The following is a 7,411-nucleotide window of genomic DNA, read 5'->3' as shown; positions in this document are numbered from 1 at the left end:
ACTCCTTCCAGTCCCTTAGGGGACCATTCAAGAGGTGGTGGTTCTAATTCTGAGGGAGCTGGCTTTGCAAGATACAATTCGACGATCCTTGCTTGGACTCGTTCGAATTCATTGAAGTGTGCAGCCTTGGCTTTTCTGCGATTTCCTCCTTCAGCTTTCTTGTGGGATCTTAAGCTATTATTCAACTTTGGAGGTTCAACTTTTGGGAGCTCGATTGTCATTAGAGCATGCAGAATGGCTAAGTCATTATCAAAGATTTGATCTTCAATTTTAGCATTCTTAGCCTCAGTTTTAAGGTCCCAAGGAAAATTTGAGTCATCATTGGTATGGGTACCTTCTTCAGGTTCATTATCCCACTCAAGGTCAGCCATAAAGAATGGGACCTCTAGATTGATTGGTTCCTCATGTGTGCATGGAGGATCTACCTGTAGCACCTTAGCATCAATCCCTGAGAAGATGGGGTCTAATGAATAGGAGTTGTCGATGGTTGCCAATGTTTGTATCCAGTTATTGACATTGCTTTGTGAATCGCCCTCTATGGCATGCTGTTGTTGCAAGGGAGCTGATTTGCTTGAGATTGTCATTGAAGATGTGTCATCCAATGCTCTAGGCACAATTGGTTTTATAGCTCGTGTCCCCACATTCACCCTGACTGCAATGTCACGATTTTGGATTGTTAGTCTATCAGTTCCCCAGTCATGGAGGACTGATGCTTCCCGTAACCAAGGATGTCTCAGTAAGATTTGATAGGATTTTTTGGGGAGATCCAAGATTGCGAATTTAAGGGAAAAGCGGACTCCTGTAAACTTTGTGGACATCCATTCACTATTCCCAAGGGTTTAGCCCGTGAATCATCGACAATGCGTATGTTGAAATTAGCCTTTTGCATTGGTGGGAGACCCCATTCTTTGTAGAGTTCCTTTGATAGGACATTTACACTTGCTCCACCATCTACTATGGCTTAAACTTCATTATATGCCTTGTGGATCAAAGGCACAGTAATGTTGCATATGTCATCTCTCTCACCCATCTGCACAGGGATATCTTCGATGTCGTTTATAGGTGGAGGGGGATTTTTGAGTTCAATCCATCCTTTGAAACTCTCCCAGAGATTGGGACAATTCCATGAGAGGATTCTGATGGAAATTGACATAGGGCAACTTAGGATGCTAGAGAGTGTGGCTCCTTCAAGTTGATGTAGCTGTACATTATGTTGTGGAGTCTGTTGTTGGAATAGAGGCTCGAGTACAGTATCAATACTTTGTGGGGCCAAGTCATGGAGTGGGTCTTGAGCTTATTTCTCAGCCTCAAATTGAGCTTTTTTTTCAGCCTCAAATCGAGCTTGTTCCTTTTGTACCCATTGTTGAAGTGCCTGAAAATGAGCCTTCTCCACCTCTGCATTTGGGTATGGAGTTTCTTTTATTTGAGGCTCGAGAGTTGATGTGGATGAGATCGGCTGCTCGTTGCTTGGCGGAGGTGGAGGCACTTGTGCTTTCTTTTTAAGAAGTTGCTTTGGTTGGATTGGAATGTTAGGGTCCTTGGTGGCCTCTTTCTGTTGGCATGTAATTACATTTACAAGTTGTGATATTACACTTGCTGAGGACCCAGACTTTGATGGTCCACCCCAATGATGCTAATCGGGACATCAGGCTTAACCTCTGTTTGTTGTGGGACTTTATTTTTCATGGGAAAATCCATACAGGCATGTCCTATGCCACAATCTCTACAGAGTGGTTGGAAAGTAGCTGGGCTACCACGATGAGGGCACTTTGCGATCTGATGATTTTCTCCACAACTGTAGCACTTGATTGGTGCTCGATATGTGTTGGGACGTACTTGATTTGCATAAATTGGTATTAGACCCTCTGCACCTTCTACATAGTACACTTGCTACTCTGTTTCATACTCAAATGACGAGTCTACTTCCTTGGCTTGTAATTGATGTATTGGAACTACCTGAGGAGCTAGATTTGGTGCTCTTGGATATGGTCATGGATTTGGATTCTTGAGTAGTTATGGGACTTGTGTCCGAATGGGAATAGGATTTAGCCTCGGAGCTGGGGGCACTTGTGCAAGTGCCGGTTGCCTATACATTGGCATGGGTGCCGCTTGGTATTGTTGAGGTCAAGGCGGGTTTTTGCGCATGTTGAAGATGCAACTGTTTTCATCATGGCCGCCGACGATGCAGATATGGCACCACAACCTTGGTGGTGGATTTGCTTGTGCAGTGATCCTGGCTCTTAGGACCGGGCACTCATTTGCTATACGATTGGCCATGCAGTGTGGACACCAGACATTTTCTCACCGTGGATATGTCTGAGTTGGCGGTTGAGACAAGTGAAGTTTTTGTTCCATGGCCTGTATCATGTCTTCTTTCAGCTTCATGGTCATGGCCTCTAGGTGACCTTCATTTGATGTTTCGGCAGTGGACTTTGATTGGCTCTTTTTCAAGCGCTTATCTCACGCACTAGATCTACCGTCATCACTGCTAGTGTCTGAGTTGGTCATGCCATCCTTGATGTCAATGGCTGCCGCATGAGCAGCACTGAATGTTTCATAGCTGCTTATCTTTTTCATATCCTTTTGGATTTTCTTTCTTAGTCCTGCAATGAACCAAGCTGCCGTGAGGTACTTTGCATCTGCGCGTGGGTCACATTTGGTAATTAATCTTTTCATCTTGCCTAGTTACGTGCGTACATCTTCACGACGGCTTTGTTCGATCTTGCTTAGTTGGAGAGCGGGATCATCTTGTAGCCTCTCCATTTGAAAGCATCTTTTAAATTCTGTTTGAAGTAGGTGTTGAGAGTTGTGGTGCCATGAGCACATAGATTAAAGGGCAAAGGTATGTAATAAGGAATGTATTAAAGTAGCCAACCGAAGATGTGGACTACATGATGTGGAGATGTGGATTGAGGATATCCACAAGGAGAAATGTGGATGAGAGGATCACACATGTGTTGACTATTCAAAGGGCACTCTCTATATAAGAGGCCTATCATGTATTATTGAACACACATTGCAAGAGATATAGATTTGCTATCTCCCTCTCATGTCTTATTTAGTGTGCTTTGAGCCTCCTTAGTTCTTCCGCTAATCTTGTGTGCAGTAGGCTTAGTGGCACATATATTGGATCTTTCTCATGGTATCAGAGCTTTAGGTCATCCACTAAGTCTAGCTTGTAGATTAGTGTGTTTGTATATTGTTGTTTCTCATTTTGGGTATGGCTAGAAAAAGGAAAATGGCACAATAGTATCATCTTTAGGGAGAGAGGATGAGAGTTGGTCCTTCACTGATTTAATTAAAGCTGAGTTGCTACTCCTATGGAAGAAAGGTTGCTGCAAGAACAGAGCTATTGCTCCACTAAGATTGATAGTGCTGCAAGTTTGCTACGAATATTGTTATTTTAAACACCAAAGGTAGCTATGCAAAGCTGCTTGTGTGACTGCTTCATTTGTTGACAGTCCAAAAAAGGTGAGCACCAAACGATCACTTTCAATAGCCATCCCAATTTGTCGTACCCCTAATAGCCAGACACATGCAAGACGTATGAGGAATCATCGTCGCAAATCTCGAGGACGTGATCTATCACTCGCTTGACGTGCTTAAATCGAAAGCCTTGATCATTACCGACTTGGAGCCAACGAAACTAATCATACAGTACAAAATAGGTAGCACCAATAGTAGTCAGAGACTTTGCATGAGTCTCTCTGCCTCTCCTCACATCCACTTGCCACAAACTCCGTTCCCTACCTTGAGCCATATATGGCACCCAAACTAGCTCTCAGACTCACACCCCTTGCCACCCGACAAGATCCTAAATAGCCACTTAATCTTCTCAGTGACACCGCCCTACACAACGTCGACATGGGGAAGAAGACAAGCCTCACCCCTGCCCGCAAGAGTCCCCAAAAGAAGGAAGCCAAAGAGGAAAAGCCTATAGTCATTCCCAATCCAAAAGACACGGAGTCCGACAACAAGACGCCCTTGCCCCCTCTCAAGAAGCAAATGTTGTAGACCAACCTCGCCAATTTCAGGATCTCACTCGACCTCGCACAGCATAGCAAATGGTTGCACAAGATTGATCTTTTTCCATACGCGAGCCTACCCTGGAATTCTTGGAAGGACTAGCCTGATGCTCTCGCCCAATATGAAGCTTTTCAGAAGTTCGGAGGTATGCACAAAGCTTTAAAGACACCATGGAAAAGCAGAATGATCGCAAACATAGAATACAAGCTATGACAGAGACCCATTCTGCAAATTTAACTCCATTGGATAAAATGGAAAGCTCATAGTTAGGATCGTTTTGAAACGAGAACCTCAGTATTTGAGCTTTGGTAGAGAGGAGGTTTCAATCCTCTCCAATCCTTTAAAAGAGGTTAATGACAATGTTATCCTGGCCATTCTCAGGTAACGTTTGTTTATTTGTTGCTACTTCAATGAGCTAACATTTGTTTATTTGTTTACAGTGTAGTTATATCTCAATTTCCTAGTGCAGAATGCAGAATCAATTCTATGAGTTAGCGTTTGTTTATTTCTTGGTGCAGTGTAGCTATTTCTCAGCTTCCTACTGTAGTGCAGAATCGTGTCTACATGCTCGATGCTCTCCTTTCTTCTATTCTTAGCTCTCCTCAAAAGACTATAGAAGATGTTTGTACCTGGTTAAGCCCTTTGAATTTAGATGGGGTGCGAGTCATCTTTATGCCTTATCATGAGGAGTAAGTATCAACTCCAACCTTATTTTTACTATTTCTTTGGCAAGTTTGTGTTAAACAATAATCATTTTTTATATGGTCGTGTAGCTCACATTAGAGTCTCATCGCTTGGGACCTTGAAGTCAACCATTTGTGGTTTGTGAATTCAATGGAAGGCTATCATGCCAACTCCCCAAGGTGATTATTCTCTTAATATTTTTGTTACTTTCTTATTTTGTATCTTATGATCATGACATATTAATATATTTCATATGTCATGATGGACAGTGCTACATATCGGCTAGTATCTGCTGTCAGAACAACCAGGGAGCAACAAGACCAACAAGACCAAGTAGAATTCAAACGACGTCTACGAGTGGAGCAAAAATATGGGCACAGCTGGGGGTGGAGAGTTGCCTACAATTGCATGTTGTTTCCTTAGAGAGATTTTTGATTTGGAGTTACCAGTCAAAATGGAATCATATACAGAAGCCGATCTACTAGTGTTTCAGGCTGAGAGTATTCAGCGTCTAATTGCTACCATTGGGAAACAACCTAAAAATATGACTACATTGCAGCATGTATAAAACCTTATCTTTATACTTGTATGCTTGTTCAAGCCTTTAATTGGGATGTGTAAATCTCATAACTTTTTTATATTTTCCTCCAAGAGGAGAAGAGACTGAGTCTAATGAAAGCATGCTATCTTTAAACTTCTATGATTATTTAAACCTTTATTTTTATTTAGGATGTGTAAATCTCATAACTTTTTAGATTTTTCCTCCAAGAGGAGGAGAGACTCAATCTAATGAAAGCATGTATGAAACCTTATCTATATACTTCTATGCAGTCTAATGAAAAAACCATTATTAATGTTGGGGAACAACCTAAAAATATGACTACATTGCAGCATGTATGAAATCTTATCTTTATATTTCTATGCTTGTTTAAGCCTTTATTTGGGATGTGTACATCTCATAATTTTTTTATATTTTTATAGCAAAAGGAGGATATAGAAGACATAGCAAGTGAAGAAGAATACGATGTAGACTACTCTCTCAATAAGATGAGTCATGAAAATATGACTCTATTGTAGCAGATTGGAAGTTCATGCACCGCTATGTTGTTAATTCGACAACAACCTCATACTTTTGAATTTGGTGAAGAAGAGATTTTAATCCTCTTGAATCCTAAGAAAGAGGTTAATGTCAAAGTCATTACAACCATCCTCAGGTTTGATGCAGCCTTTTCCTTGGCTTTATACTTGCGTATTTTGATTAAACCCAAGAAGCTAATACTTTTTTTTTTAATATAGTAATGTTATAGCAGGTTTTCCTCAAAATATACAAAGAGTTTCATATATGCTCGATCCTCTTATTTCTGAAGTGCTTAGCAACAAAAAAGAAACCATAAAGGATGTTTGCAAGTGGTTGAAGCATGTTCCTATCAATGAGGCACGAGTTATCTTTACAGCTATTATGAGAAGTAAGCAACAAACCCTTCTTGTTTTTTCTATTGCGTTGCTAGAATTGTCTCAAACACAGTAATTATTCTTTATTGATAATGTAGCTCACATTGGAGTTTGGTGGTCGTGGACATCTTTGCTAAGAAGTGCTTCTTTGCCAACTCAATGACATCCATCCATGGCACTGTGTTAGAGTAAGTATAGACTACACTTGTTGTCACTTCTTGACATGTAGACTGATATGCAATGCACATATTCACTATTGTTATATGTTTTGATGTGCAGATCGGCTCGAAAGTTAGTAGGTGCTATCGACACAGTAATGTGGCAACATGACTTGGCACAACAAATAGAGTATATAACATGTCAGGTATCACATCAAGAGGATAGCCACATCTACAATTGTGGATGGAGGGTGGGCTACAATTGCTTTTTGGTACTTGGTCAAAATTTTGAGATACAAAATGACACCACACTGTCAACATATACGGACTTGCATCTCTATGCATTTATAACATGTACCATTCGAGCAATCATTAAGGGCAACATTATGGACCCCCCACAAGTCAAATAGATAATGGCTCAGAGGTGTGCGAAATGAATGCCGTCAAAGAGTCAAAGGGGATAGAAGACCTCAACTGTACAAACATGGCTTCATTGGAAGAATTGGGAAGCTCTTTTAATGTTAGGGTTATGATTCAACATAGACTCAGTATCTTGAATTTGGTGGAGGAGATTTCAATCCTCTCTAGAGCTTCAAATGAGGTTAATAACAACATTATGATGGCCATTCTCAGGTTTGATACAAACTTTTTCTCTGCTTGATAATTCAATATTTTGATTAAATCTAATAAGCTAATATTCATTTATTTGTTGGTGCAGTATAGTTATCTCACGATTTTGTAGATCCGTACAAAACCGTGTGTATATGTTGGATTCCCTCTTTCTTCTATACTTAGCGATAGTAGAAAGACGATAGCCGATGTTTGTAAATGGTTACAGCCTTTACATTTACATGGCGTGTGAGTCCTACTAATGGCATATCACGAGATGTATCATGGCAACCTTTATTTTCATCTTATACTAGCAACATTGTGTTAAATAATAATGGTTCTTAATTATTCGTATAGGGAACATTGGACCTTGAAGACAACTATTGTTGGTTTGTCAACTTGATTGCAGGCTTTCATGGCTCAATGCAAACGTAAGTATTCTATTTACTTCTATATTATGTACCTTATGTAATAGACACACT

This window comes from Dipteris shenzhenensis, chromosome 19, assembly GCF_047967505.1.
Source record: "Dipteris shenzhenensis isolate YYH24624 ecotype China chromosome 19, Dip_SZ_1.0, whole genome shotgun sequence".
In the NCBI taxonomy this organism is placed as follows: Eukaryota; Viridiplantae; Streptophyta; class Polypodiopsida; order Gleicheniales; family Dipteridaceae; genus Dipteris; species Dipteris shenzhenensis.
This window is presented reverse-complemented; position numbering follows the sequence as displayed.